General features: G+C 36.0%; 1 non-coding gene across 1 annotated transcript; it reads right to left on the reverse strand.

Annotated features, from left to right (window-relative positions):
- Nucleotides 1–6,372: 6,372 nt before the first annotated feature.
- LOC116526406 lies at nt 6,373–6,536 on the reverse strand. Its single transcript, XR_004258143.1, has one exon. It is a non-coding gene; the product is annotated as a U1 spliceosomal RNA (small nuclear RNA).
- Nucleotides 6,537–14,973: the final 8,437 nt, after the last annotated feature.

A 14,973-nucleotide genomic window follows, 5' to 3' on the forward strand; every position in this document is an offset into this window, starting at 1 on the left:
TTATGTGGTTACACCAGAATCTCTTAACTCTTTTGTTGGTTATACTGTACTGGAATGTACAAACACCCTGCCTAGATCAGTAGTTCCTAAGACTTCTGATTTCACAGACCAGTAAAAAATGAGAGAGACTATTATAGAGATTCTAAAGTTTTATTAACAATCAAGCACTTCCCACCACAATAAAGAGAGAATAAATTTTAATTTTCAACAAGTTGAAAGAGGAACAACACAAAATAAAAGGTTTTTTTGAGTTGAATAAATTTAGCTTCATAGAAAGGTCACTATTTTATGTTTACCTTCTCATTTTGTCACATACCGTACAGGAGAAGAGTCTTTCACAAACAAGTGTAATGGAAATTTCCTTTTTAAAATAACATTAGCTCATTGTTGGCAGGGCCTCAACTATGGCTAAAGAGGGTTAATTTGTTTTAAACCCACACACATGTATTGATTATCTATTACTGATCTAGATCCTAAGTAACATAAACATCAGAACAGCGCGAACCCTGCCTTCAGATATCCTAGGATCAAATAAAGAAGAAAAGAGACAACTTTAAGGAAAGAGTAACAAAAATACTGTAACAGAGGTTTAAAGAAAGACATGAAGACTGAAAGAAAAATAGAATATTTACTTAAGTAAATCAGGAAAAGCTTCATGGTGAAATTGGAAAATGAAACAGGACTTAAGGAATGGGTGGCACCTCAGGAAACAGAAGAGAGGGAGAAAGTATATACGTATATCTTTTGGGAGAGGCAAAAGAATGGGGAAAGAGTATTCCAGAAAATAACAGAAGCAAAACATTAGATACAAAGTTTACCTACTATTTCATCAATAGGCTATGTGTAATTATTAAAGGTTTTAAGAGGAAAATACCACAGCGTTAAGAATACTTTCAGGGGAACCAGTGTAATTTTTTTATTTGGGAAAGTTATTAGAGCATAATTATTTCAAGTGCAACGTTCATTGATTTTCAAATTTCAATCACTGGATTCATAATCCAAGGGGCAAAAAAAGGCTTTATAAAATAAAACTGTTATAAGTCTTTCATTGCATTTTGATGATCCAAAAGATGTGTCCCTCGTATTGAATTCCAAAATGAAGAAAGAACATACCACACAGCACTGGCTACAGATATATGAAAGACAAAGGAAGATGATCTAAGAGAGAGAAAGCAGGCTTCTGGGGAGAAGCTACTATAAAGCTGAGGAAGAACCACGGTCGGGAAGGGGTATTGGAAACCAATTCTATATAGACATTAAAAAGACATTCCAATTACAGGATGGCATCAGTCAGGGTGGCCAGCGGCCATGGAACCCTTACCAAGGATTGGAAATAATAAGAAAAGTAAAGAGGAACGCTGGTTTTCCAACTGAAGTTTAGAACAGGGAGATTCTATACTTTTCTACCTCTTCAAAAGCAGGTGTTAGAGACACAGAATAGAGAGTTGTGAAGCCCCAGTTACGCCACACACCCAGGCCCACACAGTCAAGCAAACTGACCTTCACAGGTAGCATTTAAAGAGCCAACCATGCAATAGCATTGTCAGCATCAAAAACGTTCCAAAAGCTTTAGCCTTGGCTACAGAATACAAACAACTTATTTCCAAACCTCAATCTCCAATGCCTAATATTAGACTGAGTTAAACTGGTTCCTAAATAAGACAGACAGAAGATAACAGAAGTCTCATCCTGAACCACATTGATAGAGTTAGTTTGGGTCCAAGTAATGATGGGGTACAATCCTAATTTTACTATTAATACTGCCTTGCTTATTATTCCATTATCAGCTTAATCTGCTAATTGATCACATTCATAATATTATTATTCTTTTGGCAACTGAAAGAGATTTTTGTTCCCTTACAATTTGTCCTTTCCTATTGGCACCACCTTTTTGCACCACTACCTTCAAATATCCTTCCACTACTTCATTTTATCTTCAAGAGGAGATGTATATGGAAACATGTATTTCAGTTTTTATTTTGTAAAAATATTAGTTCCACTCATGTTAGATGGAACGCATAGAACATGGCAGCTGCAGAACTGAGGACTTCGTTTCTTGCTGACTGTTGGACAGAGGCCACCATCAGCTTATAGGCTCCCTCAGTTCTTTCCTCTATGGGTCTCCCAAAACATGCAGCCCACACCATGGCAATTTCCATCTTCACAGTCAACCAGAGAGTGAGAGACTCTAGCAAGATGACACTTCATCTTATGCCACATAATCATGTAACTGCATATACATAATTACATATATCTCATCCCCTTTGCATATGCTAGAGCTTAGAAGCAAGTCATATTTACCACCCATGCTTTAGGGGAGAGAGTCATGTAAGGACAGGAAAACCAGGGGTCAGGGACCATGAGTGAAATCTTAAATTCTATCCACTACAATTTATTTATTCCATAGGCTAAGTAATTTTAAATAAGGACAGCCACATATGTAAGTCAAGTTTGTCTTTCTCCTTTCATAAATATGATGAAGCTGAGGGTATATTCACATGTAAAGCCAATTATTATATTAAATTCCTTTGGGATGTCAGGTTATCCAACTTTTACCTTCATAAAAATGATGCCAGAATGCCCAGTAAAATTTTGAAGTACAGTCAGACCAGGCCAGTTGCAGAGAAGTCAAATGTGATTTTGTGGTCATTTTTTGCTGTGCTGAAAATCTTTTTGTTCCTTCCTTGTTTTGTCTTTTTATATTTTTAAACATGTAGAAAGCAAATACATATTTTTTTCATTGCATTAATTTTTATATTTCCCTTAATCCCCTTTGTTTACTAAAAAGAAACATACATAAAATCAGTTTAGTATTTTATTGTAATATCAGCTATGTTGTAGCTAAGTATGTTCATATATCAATATACTTCATACACACACACACACACACACACACACACACACACACACACACACTCTTACACAAGGACATAACTCCTTCCTTTTAAGGTTTCTTGCATTAAAAACATTATTATTTCTTTCTTTCTTGTTAGGTTGATTTTCCTCCCATGGGCACTGTTCTTAAATCTGAAGACATTTGTTTGGCACTATATATGCAACTTGTTAAATATGCATACATCTTTCCCAAAGTAAAGAACAGCAGTAAAGTAATAATTTGAATTCTACTGAACTGTCTTCCTGACCTTGGTATAATACCAAGGTCTTAAGCTAATTTATTTCATATTCTGTTTCTCATTTTATCTTTTTGTTCTAACCTTTTTAATGTTTCTTAAACATTTCACTACATATAAAAAACACTTTTTAAGAGATTTATCATGAGGAGTTCAATTTTGAAAGTCAAATTACTGCCAGGTTGCTACTGTAAAGACAATCTATAGTGCAAAAGAACATATATCCATTAAGAGAAGATACTATTTACTTTTTCTGAGTAGTCACTGCGTAGAATAGGTTTAAACTAATGATATGATCTTGGTTTTTGGAATAATGCTATTAAGATTGTATGGAATATGTTAATAACTAGAAAATATGTCTTAGACTCTAATTGTAATTATAACTAGCTTCCTACCAAGCTAACAAAGTTGGGCAGGCGATCTACCAGTTTTATTTGAGATGAAACCACCCATTGTTTGCATTTCTGTACCAAAATATTTATTCACCCAACACCCCTGTTTCTTTTGCAGCAATCATTGGTAGTGACTGCCTAATTCCAGCACCCAAAGTACCACAGGCCTAGGAGAGAAGCAGGTTCAACATTCTCCTACTTCTAAACTATACAGATTCCAAATTATTATTCTTTCAACTTTATGCAGAACATATTTTGCCTTTAAGGCTTACTTGAAGCATATAGAGATTGAAGGTTTGTGTCTTACCACTCACCACAATGCATGACGAATTCCATCTTAAAGCTGTGTACAGGAGAAAAATGCTGAAACAGAAAACAAAATACCATTTTAGTAATGGCTGAGTACATGTTCCCAGTGGTGCACCAGAAAACAAGACAAAAAAAGCTTTTCTGCATCTATACCTAAATCTGTGTTTTACAAACAAGTTATGAAAAATTGAAAATATAGTCAGTAAGTTTCCCCAAAGAAACTGCTACTGTTTGTATGCTTAATTCAAGGGACAAATAAGAGAAAGCATCACACATATGTACTGATCATTAATGAACAGTAATATAGTGTGACATGGTTTGGCTGTGTCCCCACCCAAATGCCACTTTGAATTGTAATAATTCCCATGTGTAAAGGGTGGTGCCAGGTGGAAATAACTGAATCAGGGGGGAATTTCCCTAATACCGTTCTCATAGTAGTGATTAAGTCTCACAGGATCTGATGGTTTTATAAATGGGAGTTCCCCTGAACAGTCTCTCCTGCCTGCCACCATGTAAAACGTGTCTTGCTTTCCTTTCACCTTCTGCCATGATTGTAAGGCATCCCAGCCATGGGGAACTGTGATCAATAAAACAAATTTCCTTTATAAGTTACCTAGTCTCTGGTATATCTTTATTAGCAGTGTGAGAACGGACTAATACATCATCTATTTGTGAAATATTAAAAATTTCCCAGTGAATATTTCAGCTTCAGACTAAGTTCTTTGATTCAAGGGGAGTGCTGGGGGACAGGCCACTGGGAAAAGTAACATCTAGGACTATCTTCAACAGCTTGGCACCTTATATCACTGGCCCCTAGGACATTTTCATCACCGCACATGGATGATATTTACCATGCTCACAGACACTTGTGCCCATTTCATTCATTATATTTTAGTTAATTTCATCAAGTTGAATAACTAAATTTTATTATCAGTTTAGTTGCAGAAAATCAACATGGATTTTTGTGGATATTTGTTTTTCATAATAATTTTAATGGTCTTGGTTTTTAGAATAATAAAATAAGAAGATATTTAATAATATTATTTTCTATTGTTCATCAAAATGTAGTCTATGATAAAAGAATATCCTTAAATCCAGTATTGAACAAATTAATAACCAAGCTATATTAGTCAGGGTTCTCTGGAGGGACAGAACTAATAAGACAGATGTATATACGAAGGGGAGTTTATTAAGGAATATTTACTAACAATGATAAGGTGAAGTTCCACGATAGGCTGTCTGCAAGCTGAGGAGCAAGGAAATCAGACTGAGTCCCAAAACCTGAAAAGTAGGGAAGCCGACAGCGCAGCCTTCAGTCTGTGGTGGAAGGTTCAAGAGTTCAAAAGCTGAAGAACTTGGAATCCAATGTTTGAAAGCAAGAATAATCCAGCATAGGAGAAAGATGTAGTCTGGAGGACTCAGCCAGTATAGTCCTTCCACGTTCCTTTGCCTGCTTTTATCCTAGCTGTGCTGGCAGCTACTAGATGGTGCCCATCCAGCCTGAGAATGGGTCTGCCTCTCCCAGTCCTCTGATTCAAATGTTAATCTCCTTTGGCAACACCCTCATCGACACACCCAGGAACAACACTTTGCATCTTTAAATCCAATCATGTTGACATTCAATATTAACCATCACATAAGCCATCATTAACATTTAGAAAAGGTTTTACTTTCCTGAAAAAAACAATAAATTGAGTTCGTATATGACATTGTGCATGATCTCTCATTTTGGAGACTATAGCAGTTGGAAATGTGGTAAAATACCTTTCAAATTCTTAAATTCCAAATGGGCTTGACTTGAGAAAGGGTTATACAAGGCCTGGTTATAGAACTTAATAATGTAGTCCTTAGCAGAATTGAAAATATACATTAAAAATCACACCTGACGATGAGATAAGTTTATGAAAGGTAATATCTGAACAAACTTATAAGGATCTGAAGAAAGTTGATTCTCTGAAAAAAAAAAAACTTTAAAATTCATATGTAACGGTTTCAGTAATGATTTTTAAAATAACAATATCTTTCTTGTTATTTAATTCACAATTATATTCATTTAGCAAACTTTCAAATTTACGTGTTGCCAGCTCAAATGCAAATGCTTCATTACTGTCACTTTAAAAAGAAACCATTTATAAATTCAAAGTACAATTATTTGGCTGCTCCGGGAAGCTTGAGCTTTATTCTATCTCAAACATATCAAAAATAGATTACATACACATAAAAAGATAAAGCTGAGGTTATTTTGATCCAACAAATGAATAAAACCTTAAGCTAAACCAGGAATATTTTTAAAACAACTTTTCACTTTTTACATCATGTTCTTTTAATCTGTTTATAACTGTAAAAAGCTATGTAAAAATAATTTATTAGAGTCAAAGTGTAATATTTCTGAATTAAAAAATAAAATAGCTATAATACAATAATAGTCCCTGAAAGTTAGGCCTTAATAACTATCAAAATATTCCTTTGCTTATAAAGTTGATATAAAAAGTTAGCTATTTAACTTTTCTTTTCTTTTATTTTATTTTTAATTTTAAAACCAGGGAAAAGCACGAACGCAGTCCCCCACTACCACAAATTATGCAGTCGAGTTTCCCACATTTGGGGAAATCACAGGGGTCAGCACATCCGGAGTGCAGCAGATAAGCCTCGCCCTGGGAAAACCACATTTGTGATCATGGTATCTCCCCTGCCAGGTAAGTATAAAGTTAGCTATTTAAAACTAATGTAGGCAAAGTATATTTTTTGGAATATTTTACATTTATAAACAAATTTTAAAACTATCATTACTTCAAATCTATACATCTTCACAACAAAAGTCACTTCAAACTTGACCAACTGCTTAAATTTTAAAATGTTTAAATAAACATCTAATTGGAGAAAATTAAGAAATCTAAAATATTAACAAACTTAGAAATTACCTAGAACTAAATTTTAGTATATATTTGTGTTGTTGATTTCAAGTGAAATTCAGAAAAAAAAATGATATTAGGGGATAATTTCTATCACATTACTCTCTCTTCCTTCCTCTTCAGTATGTTGTCATCATTTCTGCCAAATGATTGAATGGCATTCATGTACGGAACCCCCAACCGATCAAACTATTTAGTACCATTTCATATTTTTTCTCATTTTATATTACATAAAAAAATTTCAAAAGGGTCAACTAATTTTAACCAAATATAGATATTAATAATTAATGCTAGCATAAATCTGAATTACAACAAGCAACAATACATTTCAATACAATCAGTAAAAATTATTAAACACTTGTTGCATAAGGCATTAGTTACAAAGGTCAGTAGTAAAATTATAGATGCTCTGTGTGATAGTCAGCTGCCTGCTGCTTACGCCCTTGTATAATTATTTAGTCTCCTTGAACGTGGGCCAGACGTAGTGGCATCCTTTTGACAAATAGAATATGGCAGAGTGATGGGATGTCATTTCCAAGATTAAGTTATAAAAGACAGCGACTTTGTCTCTCCCCGCTCTCCGCTTGATGAAGCATGCTCTCATGTTGTACATTGTCCCATGAAGAAAATATGTATGGTAAGTAACTGAGGGAAGCCTTTGGCCAACAGGCAGTGAGAAACTGACACCCTCTGTCCAATAACTGGGAAGAAACTAAATCTTGCAACAACCACTGAGTGAGCTGAAAAGCAGATTCTACCCCGCTTGAACCTTATTATGATGGTACCCTCAGCTGATATCTGGATTGCAGCCTTGTGAAACATCTTAAGCCAGAGAGTACAGTCAGGATGCACCCTTGATTTCTGACTCAATGACACCATGAAATAATGAATGCAAATCATTTTAAGCTGCTAAATGTTAATTTCATATACAGCAATAAGTGACTGATATACTGTCTTCCAAAAATGTATAAGTATTTTTAAAAATAAAGTTTATTTTAATATAAGGCAAGATATGTTGTTATCAAGAGATTTTTTTAAAGCATCGTGTTACAAAGAATGATGATTTCTGACAAGCAATATTTATTAGGAAGGATATTGCAAAAAGAAGGAAAAGTGAAAAAGATTAAAAATTATGTCAGGAAATCCATATTGTAGGAAGAAAATTCTGGTCCAATTATGCACAGTGGATTAGAAGTAAAAGAGAAAATAACTAGGTTATTAAAAGGCCATTGCAAAAATACAGATGAAAAAGAATAGGAGTTTAAGCCATGTGGCATTAGCAGTAGAAAAAGAAATAGGGAAATGGGCATGAAGTGCTTGGTGGGTTCTGGTAAACAAAGGACTATGGGGAAACTGAAATAAGGAAGCTGAAGATGGCACTAAGATGTTCAGCCCAGCTGATTTGGAGAAATGCTGCCATTATGAAACAAAGAAAAGAGTCCAAGTGGAGGAACAACATAAAGGGACAAGGTAAATCTGTTTGAACTGAACTTGCTTGAGTAACAGCAGGATAATATGTGTAGTAGTAAGTCAGCACTTTAAAATGCAATTATGATGCTTAGGAACAAAGTCAGAACTGCAGGTAAGGATTTGGGAATAATTAACTTAAGGATGCTGGTTTAAGCCATGAAAAGAAATGAGATAGCCCACTGAGTGCTTAAAAACCTCTGTTACTCTCCACTACCCGCAGGATAAAGTATAAAATCATTAGCTCCCCACTTATCCAGCCTCAGCTGTTGCACATTCCAACATACACTCCATATTCCAAACACACAAAATGGCTAACAGGTCTCCCAAGATACCATGCATTTCCGTGCCCCATGCCTGAGTTCTTGCAGTTTTTCTTTCCTGGAATGGCTCCTCCCCACTAACTCACTTAGCCTTCAAGGAACTTCACATGGCACCTCTTTTGTGCTTCGAGAACACATTTTCGTAATGACTGTAAAGACTTTATCACATTTTACAAGCTTTGTTGCCTTTCTGTTCCCAACACACCAAAACTAGGGCAGAGATCATGACACTAATTTTGTATACTCAGTGGTGACTTGAATATACATAGCACAAACCCAATGTTCAAAGCCAAGATAATTATTAGAGGAAAAAAAAGAAGGAAAGGAGGAAGATGGAGGGGCTTAGAAGAAAAAGTGGGAATAATTCTCCTTTAAGAGGCAGGTCAAAGAGGAAGAAATGAGGGAGACTAAAGAAACAAAATAGGTACTTGTATTTTAAAAGAGTGACATCTACTAATATCAAATGTAGAGTTTTCTTCCATCACCACTCTCAAACTGATTAAATATTTATCATTTCATTTTTAAAAATACAATAAAATTCATCTTTTGTAACATCTGAAAGATTTTTTTTGGACAAAAATCAGAAAACCTTTATCAAATCTACTATGAATTGGCACTGAGCCTTAAAAACACCCTGCTGTACTTGGGAGAGCCGTTGACCAATAATTTAATAATTTTTCCTTAATGCCTCCCATATTAAAGAGTCATGAAACATAACCCATCATTATTTCACATCTTTTTAAGACTTCTAAATTTGCCTCACATTATTTCTTAGTACACATTTATGTAAATTCTTATGGCAACCTAAATAATTATCTTCAGTAATATGTCCTGTTGGTCAAACAAGACCCTTCTATTCCAACCTTCCATGTATTCAAGACCTTTCCCCAAACACAGCTGCATTTTTGCTCTTCAGCAGTGTTATAAAACTGGGCAGTTGAAATGTTATCCTGCACACACACACCACTGTGTCTTTACTGCAGTCATTACTTGCCACAGTTGGCTATATAAGGAATAATGCTTGTTCGGACATCACAGCAAGCACGTGTCAGATTTTTTTATTTTTATTTATTTATTTTTTTTGAGATTGAGTTTCGCTCTTGTTGCTCAGGCTGCAGTGCAATGGCACAATCTCGGCTCACCACAACCTCTGCCTCCCAGGTTCAAGTGATTTTCCTGCCTCAGCCTCCCGAGTAGCTGGGATTACAGGCAGGCGCCACCACACTCAGCTAATTTTGTCGTATTTTAGTAGAGATGGGGTTTCTCCATGTTGGGCAGGCTGGTCTTGAACTCCTAACCTTATGATCTGCCCACCTCAGCCTCCCAAAGTCACATGTCAGATTTATCTTGCTTCAGTATTTTATTTTTGAGGGAAATGATAATAATTTTTTTGTTACTCTAAACTCTTTCCTAAGGTCACTAAGTCCTAAAAAGAGGTTAATGCCTGTGGTTTGGGGGTTTTTTGTTGTTTCTTTAACAGTTTATATACTACTATAAAATTTTTTTTTTTTTTTTTTTTTGAGATAGAGTCTGGCCCTGTCACCAGGCTGGAGTGCAGTGGTAAGATCTCAGCTCACTGCAACCTTTGCCTCCTGGGTTCAGGTGATTCTCCTGCCTCAGCCTCCCAAGTAGCTGGGATTACAGGTGCCCATCACTATACCCAGCTAATTTTGGTATTTTTAGTAGAGACCAGTTCTCACCATGTTGGTCAGGATGGTCTCAAACTCCTGACCTCATGATCAGCCTGCCTTGGCTTCCCAAAGTGCTGGGATTACAGGCGTGAGCCACCACACCCAGCCATAAAATTTTATTTTACTCCTTAGAGAAACTGAGTGTAACTTATTTCCAATATAGAAGTCACTCTCTTCTTCTTTACAAGATTAAAAATAAGAAATAATAAATTATGCTATTCATCACCTGACAATACATCCCGAAGACCACTTACCCTTAATGCTTGCCAAGAAAGATAGACAGTAGAGGGTTATTTTTATGATTTTATGGAACAGATTTGCCTTAAAATCAGATGCCATATAGTAAAAATATAAATAGTGTCTATCGAGTACTTAGTAGGTGCCAGGCAATGAAATCCTGGACTTCACAGAGGTCAAGAGGCATGCCCACAACTGTGCAATTAACATATGTGGCAGAAAAAGAACTCAAATCTAGGATCTGGCTTCAAGGACCAGATCTTCAACCACTGCTTTACAACCTGCAAGATCTGAATTTCTGTAACAACTTATGATTCAAAACAAAGCTTTATTATATTATGATCCCCAAAACACCAGTGATATCAGAGCACACATTAGTAATTAATAAGTGATGAAGTCAAATTTGCTAATTTCAAGGACCATTTTTATGAATTTACACCATAGATTCCATGAACTTCATGAACTTATTTTGAAAAATATTATCAGGTCGGGCACAGTGGCTCATGCCTGTAATCTCAGCACTTTGGGAGGCCGAGGTGGGCGGATCACAAGATTAGGAGTTCAAGACCAGCCTGACCAACATGGTGAAACCCCATCTCTTAAAAAAAAAAAAAAAGATATTATCATAGAAACTGAAAAAAATAATATTGAAATGTAATTCTTTATTAGAGTCCTCACAACAAGTGACTCACTTAGCACTGTATTTCTGTTTGGCAGCAATTATTGCTAAGAACTCTCAGAGCTGGTACAAAGTGTCCAGTTGAGCTGATGAGTTTTCCACCTACAAGGAGAAATCTCCTCAGATTCAGTATCTCACTTGTTGGCTCCAGCCATGGACCATGTCTTCCCCAAAATCCTAAAATCCAACACTTGCCTCTCCTCTTCCTTCAAGGTCTAGTTCCCTAAATCTCTAGAGAGAGAAAAAAAAAAAAAACCCTCATTCATTTCACATGCAGGGAACACTTTATGTCAGACAAGGGGACACAAAGTTCATAATGTTTATTATAAAGAGGGTCACATGTTAGAGGACAAAGGTAGTTCAAGAAATACCACTGTGCACCTGATTGTATTTCTGCACATAGCAGTTGTTCAATAAGAGTTGGTTGATGAAAATTGGGCCCAGATATCTTCTTTAGGCCTATCATACTCCTTCTAGCTCTTTCCTGGTGTTTAAAGTGGCTAGGTAAAATTTTTAATTTTTTAAAAATCAAGAGGTAAGATTCTGGGCTATAATTTCTAATAATGAAAATTAATTTAAAAGGCACAGGGGATGACACAAAGACAATACATTAATACAATGCAATGCTCCCCCAGGGAGAAGTCTCCAGGAGGTTTGGCAAGATCTCTAGTTAAAGATTTCTCCTGGGGGCTGCAGGATGAACTCAATCCTGGCTTTCAGCTACAGGCCTTATTTGCTGGTGACTGGACAATGATAGAACTGGAGACACCTCAGGCTACGCCAGGTGCTACTGAAAGTACACTTTCCTTTTCAAACCATGCCACATGTGAGATCTCTCTAAGGGCCCTGTGTCTGCAGCAACCACCAGAAATTTGTAGATGCCTTTGTAGGGGCTTTACTGGTTATAGTTACAAGACAGCTAGCTGAGCCACTACCACTTATTTCACAGTGAAGTGGATGTCTTTGAGGGAATTTGCTTTAGAAATCAACAGGCCTCCATGTTCACCGCGGTTATGTAGTCTCATCTGCTGCTCAAGGAACACGACTTCAGAATGACAGCATTCATCTCAGCCCAGGAGAAAGGAGCCGAAACGGAAACTGAAATTTTTAATAATAGTTTTCTCCCTTTCTTCCATCAAAGACACCTAACTGCTAATCAGAGCTTCTGATCAGCATGAGATACCATTACAGAATTACTGAGTGGATATAATTCTATTATAGAGAAGATATTTGACAGATAAGTTAGTTCATGCCACCTTACCATGAAAAAACATCTTAGAGATTCCCTAAATATTCTCCAACTTCAAGGAGCCCAGGAATGCCAAGCTGCCTCCAAGAACACAGTTAGAACAAGGCCTTCTACATTTAAAACTGCTGTTAAGTTTTCTAAATATGAAAGAAATGCCTTTTGTGTGGAGAGTCAAAAGCAGGTATAATCCAGACATCAGCTGAAGCCATCATGTGCTTTGTGATTTCCTCCAGCTTCTATCTCTCATGTGTAGGGGAAGGGCAATCCCTTCAGGCAGAATTTTGCCAAATTTGCCTGTATTTTGTTACCTCCAATTCTGATTTCCTTTCATGTTGAAGTCACTGTTACCTGTGTGCGACCCAAAATATTTATTCTCTCCTCTCTGCTCAGCACAATCTCAGACATTATGATCCTTTTCTCTCAATCATCAAACACCATTTGGTCAAGAAATTTAGGTATGTGACCACTGCTGCTGAAGGTATGTGTGAAGCAAGATGCTGACGATGACAGCTCCTGATAAGAAACACCAAAAAACTGAGCATGGACAATCCTTTCATCATCCCTCTCTTAGGTTTCCACTCTTAACAGCTGTCTACTGTCCACCGTCTGCTACTGTGTTTCTAACTCTCTCTTTTTCTCTCCTGAGTTTTCTCGAACCTTCAAATAACCATTTATTTCTGATGCTGAGCAGTCCAGCCATCAGTCTCCTTCAAAACCATACCCTGGAGTGCTCTTGTTTCCCAATATAAAGAGGTCTCTTAAGGTGTTTGTTAAAAAATGTCCATCTATGTAGGAGAAAAAACCTGCCATTCCCTTAGGGACAGAGCAGCGACCTTCAGGGTAACTTGTAAACAGCTCTGTTTCTCCACTCTGTTCTGAAAGAGTTTTGTCAACCAAACAAAATGCAGGTGTTAACAAAAAGTCAACTCAAAAGCTAAATATAATTATTTGACAATCATACTATTGTAATATCTGTCTTGGAAAGTATAACATAAGCCAACAACCGAAATAATTTATTCACTAACAATATTATAAACCACGATTTAAAAAGAAAAAAGAATGTAATCTGGCTATTCACTTTTCCTTAAATTGCTACCTTTTTTTAACCTTAAAACAGTCATGCTCTTAATCAGATTTCTACATTCCCATGAAATGCAAGATTTGAGGCAGAATTACAGAAAACCAATTTATTTCACTATTTATCATTAACTGAATCATATTATACAATGGCTATTAAAGTAACAGCTTTCTTGAACTTAATTCTACCAGCCAATGATATGGTTAAAATATTACAAATTTCTATGCAGGGTCGGGGGTGCATGTACATTTGTATGTATGTGTGCACATGCATGCTTACTGAGTTCATATGGTGGCACACTGTAATACATTTAGAATGTTAGTCAAAAGTTATATTTTGACAATTTCTTTATTTTACTAAAATAAAATGAAAAGATTATTTGGTTAAAGTTTTGCTTATCATACCTATTTGTGTTATCCAATACAACATCCTCCAGTAGCAAAGATGCCACTAAAAGATAATTGAACAATTAAATATGATGCTCATATTTAACCTAAACAAAAGAGCATCCTAAAGCTATCTGTTTAGGAAAAAATTTGATGAATAAAATCAACATTGTTGCAAAACTGAACCATTTGCTCAAACCACAAAAACTGTAATTTTCTTGAACAGCATGCATTTCAATTAATATTTATGAAGTCCGCAAATGTGCCTCTTAACTGAATCAAATTTTGTATTCATAATGGCCTCCCACAAAGGCTTTGGCCAATAATAATACAATACTACATGTCTCAGAATTTATAGGCATTAAACTGTAACTATAGTTTATAACACGTCAATGAAGCATACCAACTAGATAAACATAATCCAGAGGATTATATCAGTCTGGTATTTGGCTATTCAGAGATTTGACATCTAAAATTTGTGTGTAGGAGAAGCAACTAGAGAGTATATTTCATTCAAAACCATTGCAAAAAGTACAGGTAGAGTTCCTGTCACCTCACAAGATATCTTTATGATGTACATATCATGAAACCTATCAGATGCATTGTATTTATAGGGTCTAGTGATTTAAATGCAGCAATAATTGCAACACAATGAGCAGAAACTTTAAAATGTAGATGAATCTGACTGTAATTATATTAAATTGAGATATTTTACAAAATATATTTTCAGACAGTCCTTTGACAAGTGTTTCATACAGCTAACTATAGGGTTGCATTATCACAAAGAAAAAATCTGTAGACTCTATATTCCTAATATATTCTTAATACATCGAGAATCCATCCATTTCTTACCACTTCACTGATGGGCTAAATCATCATCTTGGCGTGAGTTTCCTACTTCTACTCATGTGCATTCCCCAAGTCTGTTATAACAAAAGCTGCCAGAATCGTCTTTTAAAAGTCAAGTCAGATCAGGTCACTCCTTTGATCAACATCTGCAACTGGGCCAGGCATGGTGGTTCAAGCCTATAATCCTAGCACTTTGGGAGGCCTAGGCAGGTGGATCACCTGAGGCAAGGAGTTCAAGACCAGCCTGGCCAACATGGTGAAATCAAGTCT

The sequence above is a fragment of the Sapajus apella genome, unplaced genomic scaffold (genome assembly GCF_009761245.1).
Source record: "Sapajus apella isolate SASKATOON/1434 unplaced genomic scaffold, GSC_monkey_1.0 scaffold50, whole genome shotgun sequence".
Taxonomy (NCBI): domain Eukaryota; kingdom Metazoa; phylum Chordata; class Mammalia; order Primates; family Cebidae; genus Sapajus; species Sapajus apella.